The sequence below is a fragment of the Argopecten irradians genome, chromosome 13 (assembly GCF_041381155.1).
Source record: "Argopecten irradians isolate NY chromosome 13, Ai_NY, whole genome shotgun sequence".
NCBI lineage: Eukaryota > Metazoa > Mollusca > Bivalvia > Pectinida > Pectinidae > Argopecten > Argopecten irradians.
The window spans coordinates 36953443-36966495 of NC_091146.1; positions in this window are offsets into that span (position 1 = coordinate 36953443).

Sequence of the window (13053 nt, forward strand, 5' to 3'; positions counted from 1 at the left end):
TCAAAGCTCCCCTAAACACAGGTACACAATGTACCAACGTGTAATCAAAGCTCCCCTAAACACAGGTACACAATGTACAAACGTGTAATCAAAGCTCCCCTAAACACAGGTACACAATGTACCAACGTGTAATCAAAGCTCCCCTAAACACAGGTACACAATGTACCAACGTGTAATCAAAGCTCCCCTAAACACAGGTACACAATGTACCAACGTGTAATCAAAGCTCCCCCTAAACACAGGTACACAATGTACCAACGTGTAATCAAAGCTCCCCTAAACACAGGTACACAATGTACCAACGTGTAATCAAAGCTCCCCTAAACACAGGTACACAATGTACCAACGTGTAATCAAAGCTCCCCTAAACACAGGTACACAATGTACCAACGTGTAATCAAAGCTCCCCTAAACACAGGTACACAATGTACCAACGTGTAATCAAAGCTCCCCTAAACACAGGTACACAATGTACCAACGTGTAATCAAAGCTCCCCTAAACACAGGTACACAATGTACCAACGTGTAATCAAAGCTCCCCTAAACACAGGTACACAATGTACCAACGTGTAATCAAAGCTCCCCTAAACACAGGTACACAATGTAAAACGTGTAATCAAAGCTCCCCTAAACACAGGTACACAATGTAAAACGTGTAATCAAAGCTCCCCTAAACACAGGTACACAATGTAAAACGTGTAATCAAAGCTCCCCTAAACACAGGTACACAATGTACCAACGTGTAATCAAAGCTCCCCTAAACACAGGTACACAATGTACCAACGTGTAATCAAAGCTCCCCTAAACACAGGTACACAATGTACCAACGTGTAATCAAAGCTCCCCTAAACACAGGTACACAATGTACAACGTGTAATCAAAGCTCCCCTAAACACAGGTACACAATGTACAACGTGTAATCAAAGCTCCCCTAAACACAGGTACACAATGTACCAACGTGTAATCAAAGCTCCCCTAAACACAGGTACACAATGTACCAACGTGTAATCAAAGCTCCCCTAAACACAGGTACACAATGTACCAACGTGTAATCAAAGCTCCCCTAAACACAGGTACACAATGTACCAACGTGTAATCAAAGCTCCCCTAAACACAGGTACACAATGTACCAACGTGTAATCAAAGCTCCCCTAAACACAGGTACACAATGTACCAACGTGTAATCAAAGCTCCCCTAAACACAGGTACACAATGTACCAACGTGTAATCAAAGCTCCCCTAAACACAGGTACACAATGTACAACGTGTAATCAAAGCTCCCCTAAACACAGGTACACAATGTACCAACGTGTAATCAAAGCTCCCCTAAACACAGGTACACAATGTACCAACGTGTAATCAAAGCTCCCCTAAACACAGGTACACAATGTACCAACGTGTAATCAAAGCTCCCCTAAACACAGGTACACAATGTACCAACGTGTAATCAAAGCTCCCCTAAACACAGGTACACAATGTACCAACGTGTAATCAAAGCTCCCCTAAACACAGGTACACAATGTACCAACGTGTAATCAAAGCTCCCCTAAACACAGGTACACAATGTACCAACGTGTAATCAAAGCTCCCCTAAACACAGGTACACAATGTACCAACGTGTAATCAAAGCTCCCCTAAACACAGGTACACAATGTACCAACGTGTAATCAAAGCTCCCCTAAACACAGGTACACAATGTACAAACGTGTAATCAAAGCCCCCCTAAACACAGGTACACAATGTACCAACGTGTAATCAAAGCTCCCCTAAACACAGGTACACAATGTACCAACGTGTAATCAAAGCTCCCCTAAACACAGGTACACAATGTACCAACGTGTAATCAAAGCTCCCCTAAACACAGGTACACAATGTACCAACGTGTAATCAAAGCTCCCCTAAACACAGGTACACAATGTACCAACGTGTAATCAAAGCTCCCCTAAACACAGGTACACAATGTACAAACGTGTAATCAAAGCTCTCCTAAACACAGGTACACAATGTACCAACGTGTAATCAAAGCTCCCCTAAACACAGGTACACAATGTACCAACGTGTAATCAAAGCTCCCCTAAACACAGGTACACAATGTACCAACGTGTAATCAAAGCTCCCCTAAACACAGGTACACAATGTACCAACGTGTAATCAAAGCTCCCCTAAACACAGGTACACAATGTACCAACGTGTAATCAAAGCTCCCCTAAACACAGGTACACAATGTACAAACGTGTAATCAAAGCTCCCCTAAACACAGGTACACAATGTACAAACGTGTAATCAAAGCTCTCCTAAACACAGGTACACAATGTACAAACGTGTAATCAAAGCTCTCCTAAACACAGGTACACAATGTACAAACGTGTAATCAAAGCTCCCCTAAACACAGGTACACAATGTACCAACGTGTAATCAAAGCTCCCCTAAACACAGGTACACAATGTACCAACGTGTAATCAAAGCTCCCCTAAACACAGGTACACAATGTACAACGTGTAATCAAAGCTCCCCTAAACACAGGTACACAATGTACCAACGTGTAATCAAAGCTCCCCTAAACACAGGTACACAATGTACAACGTGTAAATCAAAGCTCTCCTAAACACAGGTACACAATGTACCAACGTGTAATCAAAGCTCCCCTAAACACAGGTACACAATGTACCAACGTGTAATCAAAGCTCCCCTAAACACAGGTACACAATGTACAAACGTGTAATCAAAGCTCCCCTAAACACAGGTACACAATGTATCAACGTGTAATCAAAGCTCCCCTAAACACAGGTACACAATGTACCAACGTGTAATCAAAGCTCCCCTAAACACAGGTACACAATGTACCAACGTGTAATCAAAGCTCCCCTCTTATAAACACAGATACACAATGTACCAACGTGTAATCAAACCTCTCCTAAACACAGGTACACGAGTCCCACAATCATGGTGTGAGGATGTTCGCTCCCCGCTTTCTTATTGAGTAGGAGTTATCCCCCTTACTTCACGAAACAATCTTGTGGCTCATACATATAAACTACTCTCGTTACATGTACACTTGTGTAAAGGCATAACGGATTGTTTTATTACGGTCTTACCTAGTAATCCAATCGGTTTCCCAACTTGGGAAATTTAACCACGATCCGCGGGAGATTTTCCTTCACATCTTTAAAGAACCAAAAACGTTAATATTACACGGCTTCTGAGTAATTCGAAATTTAAGTCCTGACTGACGAGAATATCGTGCAACTTGAAATTGACATTGGACAATTTGACAGCTTTTCAAAAACAAGGAATTTCGGTCAAGGTCACTCAGAATACCAAACTTATTAGTCCTTTATCTCAACATGATACAGGTCCCATTTCAGGTCTCTAGGCCTTTCAGAATTTGACAAGAAGTATTTAAAAGATCTCAGGAGTTTTGGCTCCCATGACCTTGAATATAGGCCAAGGTCAATCACATGAGCAAACGTGATAGTCATTTACGTCAGCATGATGCAAACCTAATATTAGGTCCTTAGGCCTTCGCAAGAAGTTATTTGAAGATTTCAAGTTTTTTGACACCTGTGACCTTGAATGAAGGTCAATCATATTAAGAAACTTTGTAGCCATTTATGTCAGCATGCTACAGTCCTAATATTAGGTACATTTGTATCTAGGCTTCCAAGAACTTCACAAGAAATCATTTGAAGATTTCAGGATTTTTGGTCCATGTGACCTTGAATGAAATTCAAGGTCATTAACATTAACAAACCTATATATGTCAGCATGCTGTAGACCTAATATTAGGTCTATAGGCTTTCTAGAACATTTTTGATGATTTTTTTTATTTCTCTAAAAAATCGCACTTTTGAACTTTGACCTTTATTTCCAACCGGAAGGTGACGTTTTACAGAAACATGTTACATTAATTAATTGCTCCAATTTTGATTCCACATGACATATCCCAAATAGAAAGAAATTTGTCAAGCCGTTAACGAGATTATGATATAAGTTTAAAACCGGAAGTCAGGTCATAGCGACCGTATTAGATTTTTGACCAACATGTCGGGTAGAATGGTGAGCCAATACATTTTACATACATGTCAATGGTTGGATATAAAACTGGACCCTGGCCCTTGCCAGTGTAGTAAATATTTTTGTCTAGAGCTACTCAAATCGCTCTTACAGTAGTGGGTTAACTTCATTAGATATATGTTCTAGTATGGAACGCCATAGCTGCCTTAGGACTAGATGTTTTATTGCATCACGTCACCATTTTATAGCATCGTGTCACCATGTTATAGCATCGTGTCACCATGTTATAGCATCGTGTCACCGTGTTATAGCATCGTGTCACCATGTTATAGCATCATGTCACCATGTTATAGCATCGTGTCACCGTGTTATTGCATCGTGTCACCATGTTATAGCATGATGTCACCATGTTATAGCATCATGTCTCCATGTTATAGCATCGTGTCACCATGTTATAGCATCGTGTCACCATTTATAGCATCGTGTCACCATGTTATAGCATCATGTCACCATGTATATAGCATCATGTCACCATGTTATATGCATTGTCTCCATGTTATAGCATCGTGTCACCATGTTATAGCATCGTGTCACCATGTTATAGCATCGTGTCACCATGTCATAGCATCATGTCACCATCACCAGTATTATTGCATCGTGTCACCATGTCATAGCATGCATCATGTCACCAGGTTATAGCATCGTGTCGCCAAGTTATTAAGACGTTTTCCATTAAGACTACTCGGAATGCATTTGGATTTTACCTTACAGTCAAGCGAAAAGACGATCCCGATCACCATCTGCTAGCCGGAAATTATCTTCTGTGTTGTTTGGCGGGAGGACGTTTGGTAGGTATGATTAGATCTATTAGTAGATCTACAGCTACAAAATGACAATTTTCTAATGACTTTTTTTAATGACTAATGAAATAGGTAGCGAATATATATTCTGTTTCGTAATAGTTTCGTATCTTTGAAAAGGTGTCTCTCCTTTTTTATTATGATACAGTCGCTCTATTTTTGGCGGTGTACAGTCAAACAGAAGTGCTTAGTTTAAAAGGTCCCAGTGAAAAGATTATACACAACGGTTCTGTTTCTATTAAAATCCATGAAACATATTACGGCTTTGTTGTTTATTAATATTTCAACTCTTTACGTTGAATAGTTCAAAGTATTGTGGTATGAAAGTACATGTACATGTAAATAAAACAATAGAAAGTAAAATGACCCATTATTGGTTATCGTGTTTTTCATCTTTTTTTTTCATATAATTGTCTTAAAATACTAAATTTATCTTAATGTCTAGAATTGATTTTTTATTGCTTCGGTAGTTATAATCATAAGCATAAATATATTTGTCACATTTTGGCTGATTCGAAGGTATCAAGTGAACAAGTTAGGCCAAAATTTCGCACGTCTCTCTAAACAATCCTTCCTAGAAGTCAGTAGATAGAGAAAATGTGGAAAATATGGGTCAAATATAAAGTGTTTTTTTTTTAATTATTATGTATTTCAAATTTCTTGTGTATCTCTATTAAGAAACTGATGTCCGATAGTTGTTGTCTTCAAATTTCTTGTGGTAACGCGGCATTTTAGTTCTTCAATCTGTACAGATACAGTCATTAACACTCAGGGGCGTAGGAGGCGGGGGGGGGGGGACCCCCCCCCCCCCGTTCCCCAGGACGGGGAGGGGGAAACATGTCCCCCCATTTTCGCCAAGTGAGATGTTCTAAAAAATGCACATTGAAAGAAAAGAAGATCATCCTGCACATTTTTTGTACTTCATTTTAGAAAATTTTCCGCTGCGCGGCGTGTTTCCCAAAACTTTCAAGCATGTAATGTTCAAACCTTGTAATAATGATAACTCAATATATACAAACTAGACTAAAATGTCCATCAAGAGATTATAGTGTTTCAAAAAATGTCTCTTAAAAGATTCATGGTGTGAATCCGGTATACATGTACATGTTCAGATCGAGCAGGGATGCATAATGGTATGACGACATTCACAATTATCATTTCTAAATGCAGGTACTTTAAATCGAAAAATTACCGTGTTAAGAACGCTTTTAAATCAACAAAATACATTGTAAAACTCATCTCAGTCATTCTAAATCGTTATATTTTTCCCGGGGGACACCCCTGAACCCCACAAACAACAAAATCTCGCGCCTTGGGCGCTCCCAAAAAATCGCAAAATCATCGTAAAACTCATCTCAGCCATTCTAAATCGTAATATTTTTTCGGAGACCCCTCGACCTTCCAAACGACAAAATCTCGCACCTTCGGCGCTCCAAAATCATCAAAACACATCTTAAAACTCATCTCAGTCATTCTGAATCTTAATATTTTCTCCGGGGGATACCCCCAGACCCCCAAACATTCAAACTCTCGAGACTTTGGCGCTCGCACGCTACTTTGTGTATTCATTAATTTCCTGTTAGCGACGCTACTGTCTATAGATGTGTACAAGGATTATATGTCATGATATATGAAAAAATAACATAAAGTATCCATGTGGGTGCGGGGCGCTTGGGGGGTTACAAAATATTGGCCCCCCCCCCCCCCCCCCCCCCATTACGTTTCATCTTCCTACGCCACTGTCACTGTTCTTGCAAAATAATAAAGGTATATTTGTAAAATCCTTTTAAAAATACAATTGACCCTGTGCGTCATTAACACATAAAATAACCTTTTTGCTTGAGGGATGTTTTAAGTTTTTGTTTCTTTTTTACATGTCCGTTCTGCCACACGTCCCGCTCAGGTTTTTGTATTTGTACACAGTGACCGGTTTAGTTACATGTCTTTTTAGTCACACAAAACTAAGCATTAAAGTTGTATTGCTGCTAATTTCACTGTAACGATATGTAACTTAAACATTTGATATTTAAACATAGACATGTAATTTGATGATTTAAAGCTCCCCAAAAGCATATGTCGGCTATAAGAGAGCCGAAATCTAGGAATCATATATTCCTGGTTTTGAATAAAGCGCCTTCAATCACCGCCATGTTCAGTGACTTCGGTTTTTGTCGGATTCCTAATCGTATCACGTGACTGAGGTTCGACACGACCCGCACGTGGTGAGACAGGTAACTAGCGTAAGCACACGTGTTTGTTTACGTTTTCCTTCTGCATGTCCACAGATTGAGTATTTGAAACATCCAATTTACACATTACCGTAAAATGTTGTGTGTATCAAATATTGTAATGTGCGAGCATTATTTTCTTTGTAGATAGAGTCTGATGAGGTCGACCACATATTTTATTTCTGAAAAATTGTTGATATTTTCTCTTGGTTTCACAACTCTCGTTTTACTTCGAGATTGTCGCGACGATGTTCGGAAGAGTTCGGAATGATTCGGCATCTTTCGAGCCTATTTTTCACGTGTACACGTTAAAAAGATTTTTTACTTTTATAATTAAAGATACTTCCAGTGCAGCAACTTTATAAAAAGTGGTAAAATTAGAAAGTTTAAACCTCAGGCAAACGGAGAAAAATATGTATAACACTTAAACAGTTTTCACTATGACCAAAAGAGCGAAAGGTATAGACCATACAACTTTAAATGGTAACTAATTACATTGTAGTGTCTCTATGATGAATGCGATACTGTACTTATAGCTATTTTAGACAGCGATAATGGACCGTATGTTTTAATGACATCAACAATTTTGTTGAAAGTGAACGTTTTATAACATGAAAACGCATTATCTTCACTCTTCTCTCTGTGAACTGCCCACAGACAAAGGAAAGGTCTTCAAAGATAGAATTTTGGAGTGAAAGTTTGACCCAAAAAATGCATATTATTATATCTATAAGCCAATTAAATCAATAAAAATCAATCTACCAGTCCGGTAAGTCACCTAACTGGTACCTACCCTCACCTATAATTAGAAGAGGCGTTTGTAATATTTACGATAATGTTTATATACGATAATGTTTTATATACATTGTATTTATAAATTATTTTCTGTGGAAAACATTTCTTATGATATATCTATTGAACTGATGATGCCGCGCAACCAAAATCATGGACTGAAGCCAAATTAAATATAAACGTCTATATAGTTTTCTTTTGATAAATAAACAAAAACTTACCAGTGTATACACAACGACATGTATCATATGTATCTGGCCTTAAGGACTCCAATATCGGACGATCATCACACAAAATTACACTGATATTTTGGTAAACAATTAACGGTTCAATAACGCACAAACTGGGGTACAATGACATTACAGTATACACAATCTTCAAAAAATGTGTAATGTGTTAAGTTATATATTATATTCTTAAAAGGTTATCGTTGGATGAACTTCTCTGAAAAAAATCACAGCTAAAAGGAAATAAATCTTCTGATGATTCTTCTTCAAGCTTTCGTGTTACTTTAAATAAATATATCACATACACACCTTCTAAAACACAAATTTAGATAGTATAACAGGGAAGTTGTTCTTGTCATTAATTTACTTACATGTAGATGTACAATGCATATGTAAAAAAAAGGTAGAGATATGACATGGACAAAAAAACGCTTTATGTTTTACAAGGGAGGTAACCCCTGTGATACATGTATACATGTAGTCCTATTTACACTATATTAAAGATACTTTGTTAAATTTATTATAGCTCCCTGTATTTTCCAAAAACCTCTCTCAGCTGTGTGTTAGTCGTCGAACTAGCACACCCCTGGAAGCTAGCACACCCTTGCACTCGGGTATTTCCGTTTAACCAATCAGATTTGAGGTGGGCGGGACTTGTTTCCGATCACGCCATCAGTTGCTAGGTGACGTAACAATTGGACGGAGCTAGGCGGGACTTGTTTCCGATCACGCCATCAGTTGCTAGGTGACGTAACAATTGGACGGAGCTAGTTTCCGATCACGCCATCTCCGTTGACGTACTCAGACGACGTTAGTATCGATCGTAAACTGTTACCGAACACGTCGTCATGTTTATCTTGTAAGTGAGAGGCATGTGATAAATGTAATAGGTTCAGAGGACAATACCTTTTACAGGTACGTACAGTTGTTATGTAACGTCATTCTACCCAAATTGATACTGTACCCAAATTGATACCCTAATTGAAAAAATACCTAAAACATTTGTGTTGTTAAAGTTTACCTCATTTCTAAGTGGTGATACCAAAGATGCGTCATTTATTGATAATTACGCTTCGTTTTATGTAATTATTTCTGTTATTTTCTCTGAAAGATAACTTTGAAATTGATGACTCTGTTTGAAACGTGTTAATCCCTAGAAATGTGGCCGTGCGACAATTACTCTTTGTACTATAATAGTGTTTTTTTTCAAAGCGTAAGGCCTCCTCAAAAAAATTTGCTTAAATAATGAAATCCAAGATATAAACACTTAACAGAAATAGATAAAATATAGTTGCCACACATTATTTTTTTTTATTCAGTCACATGCAAATTGCTCTTTGTATAGCGTTATTTCTCCGTCTTAATTTTTACTAAAACTGTTACTAGATTCAAGTATTTTGTAACTTGACTGATTCATAAAATGTTTGCAGTTTTTTTTTTTGCATTGATTTTTTTACAATCATTAAAAATAATTGATAGTGGTCTTTTGACATATACACCACATTGGAACTATATAAGCTTAGGTGAATGCCACAGAAAACTGAATTTAGATCATTGAAATATCACACAAGTCATTACATGGTGTTACGGGGTACCAAATTAGCACAACTACTGTTGTGAAAACACTTGTACAATTTTTACAGTAAAATGTATTACTGTATTCAGTATAGCTTGTTATAATAATCGCAACTACGTCCCATTTATAAAGTAAAATCACAAAAATCTTTATAAATTGATTTTTCTTAATTTTATACATTTTTTCTTGCTGGGTATCAATTTGGGTACACATCATGTGACAAAAAAACTAGAAATTTCGAGACATGATAGTAATCGCTCTAACAATAAAAATAAGCACTGTAATAAGAAAAACAAAGCATCAAAATACAGTTTATATGCTCTTTTTGAAAACAAAACAGAAAAAAGGGAAACATACCAATCAACAAATGTCATATAAGAGAAATCTACTTGTATTGGTATCAATTTGGGTACAATGACGTTATATACTTAGATTACCTGTAAGTGGTTAACGTCTCGGAATTTCAACAATATTTATATATATTTACAGTCAGTGGTGAATTGATAGTATAAACCCCGTTGATTTCAACCAAAGGCTACTCAACTTTATTTCTCGATAGATTGAGTATGTCACGCGCAATTTGGAGCCGCGCGGATGAATTTATGATGGTCCAAATCAGAAACTTTTGGTGTTTTCAGTAACCGAACGTACGTTCGATGAACATGTACATGTATCAAAATAGGTTTTAACACATATACATGTACGTGTGTAAATACAAATGTAGAAAAGTTACATTGTTTATGTTACTACGTACCTCTTTGACCAATAATAAACAATGTTGTACAGTGTACAGTTTTGCACATTCCGATGACGTCGCAATGTTTACATGTTGTGTGTCGGTGAGTCTGTGTTGTTCTCTACCACATGTAGCCTAGATCTTCATTATATTCGTATTTTTAACATCTTTGGTTGTACGCGAATGGATAAGATATGTCAGAACAACATCAGTATTTGAGGTGGATAAGTTTAACCAAAACGACCTAGCACGACAAAGCATTTTTGTTCACCTCGGCGGACAGACAAGTCCTGTACGTTATCTAGAATCTACTGTGAATCGGCGAGAGTAGGTACGTTTGGGTGTTTCGAAATATCAATGAAACGGAATCCTACAATTGTAGCTTTACAATACTTGTAATAGATACCTCTAATATTTATTGAAGTGTTTGAAACAACAATATGAATATAGTTAACATTTTGAGAGCGGTACAGTAAACGTTTACAGTAGTGGGCCTACCTGTGTTTGTACATGTTCCTCGAAACGACGTCCGATACATTTGAAAATCTCCAAAATCCAGAAATAATGACATGAAACTATGTAAACATCCGTGTATTCAAGAAATTTCAAACGTGAACTGATTAAGTAGAACTCAAGTGATCACAAAATTGAAGAATCTCTCTGTTTTGTATCGGACACCGCGTCACAACTACGTTAAATATCCTGCCAAGTTATGAATTGTGTACGTAAGCAGGGGCGGATTTAGGTTTTGAGGTTAGAGGGGGCGTGGGACAAAGCAAATCAGGCGAGGGGTCTGGGGGCCGCCTAGGCCCCCAGAAGCTCTCGAATAAATGATGCAAAATCCTGCATTCTGAGGATTTCATGAACACATTTTCCAGAAAATAATTGAAGCCATTTAAGGATGTTTTTTATGGTTTTCGTGTCAAGTGTCATATTTTTTTATTTGAAGTGTTGATTTATTTTTTTTTTACTTACAGAATTGCAAATATCAAAATCTTAATATTTATATATGGACATAAAGCAAAGAAGAGCGGGGGTCTGGGTGGGGGCCGCCTAGGCCCCCAGAAGCCCTCGAATAAATGTACACTTTTTCCAAAAAATAATTGAAGCCGTGTAAAAAATGTTCGTTTATTATTTTTGACGTCTAATGTCATATTTTGAATATAAAATTACAGAATTGCACTGCCTAAAGTCTGAATATCTATTCATAGAGGCACGAAGCAAAGAAAAGGATGGGGGTCTGGGGGCCGCCTAGAACGAATATACGTACCCGGCCTACTATGCCTTTAGGCCGGGTACGAATTGGTCCCTATGTATCGTAGTGGAGCACTGCCTCCGAAAATCACTCGGGTACAGTTTTTCATACTTTTTTGGAGGTTTTGAAGTAATAGAGAACAATTGTAGATCTAAAGAAGACACCATTTTCAGTCTAATCGCCTATTGAAGGTTTTTATAGGACTAATGAAAGTGTATGTGAACTTTTTTTAACGATATAAGCTTTTACTTTTATACATTATCTGTCAGATTAGATAATTCATTTTCCCTAACTTACACAATCTTCATAATTCGTGTATTGGACAACGAAAGAAAAGAATGCTATTGGTCTTGTCTATGGCCATACGGTGCCAGGAACCATTGCTATCACCCTGTTTTCTAATAGGGATACTTTTGTCATGTGCATTAATTTTTCAACATCGTTTGCCTATCTTATAACATTATCGTTTAAGATATGTTTTTATTGAAACAAAAAAGGAAGGCATCTGGCCATGGGGTGCACCCAGACCCTAAAAGCTCTCATTTTCTGTCGCATTCCACTTTTTTACTTTACCACACATTTTCTTATGACAATTTAAATATGAATATTAATATAAACTTTATTTATTTTACAATCGAGTAAGTGAGAAACAAGTTATACAACTTATATAATTCACTCTCGATGGCCCGGATGTACGCGCGCGCGGGGTCTTAGTGTGGGAGGAAACCGGAGTGCCCGGGGAAAACCCACGTGATCGGGCAGGTGACCTCTGACTTTTCACGTCCGTGCCGGGGATCGGATCCCCGGCTGGCTAGGTGAAAGGCGAGCGGCTTAACCATACACCACCCGATCACCCTAAGGACAAAATAAAAGGCTTATAGAAGCATTCGGCGTCATGTATTGATCTTGTAACTGCGTTTTGAAAGTACGCACACATTTGTGGAATTGATAGTCGGATTTAATACAGGACTTTAATGCTGATTCAAAAATGTGTAATATATCATTTACAACCTGGAAAACGATGGGCATGACATATAGTCAACCAGCGAAGACTCATGGCCAGCTACAATTCCTTCCACCCACCCCTCCCCCTTTTCTTTTATTGCTAAAGGATATCGAGATATAACCTATCAATATTGAATATTAATGACACAATAAAATTATCTAATATATTGGGATTTTTATCGGTTTTTTTTTGGGAAAAAGTAAATACTTTGAAGGGATTTACATTGTACCCTTTTAAGCGATGGAGATAAAACCTTAACTTACACGAAAAAAAATATATAATTATTCCATTATGCCTTGATTACAAGTATGTTCATGCATGTATGTACCACAAAGTCGAATACATTTAGATTTTTAAAA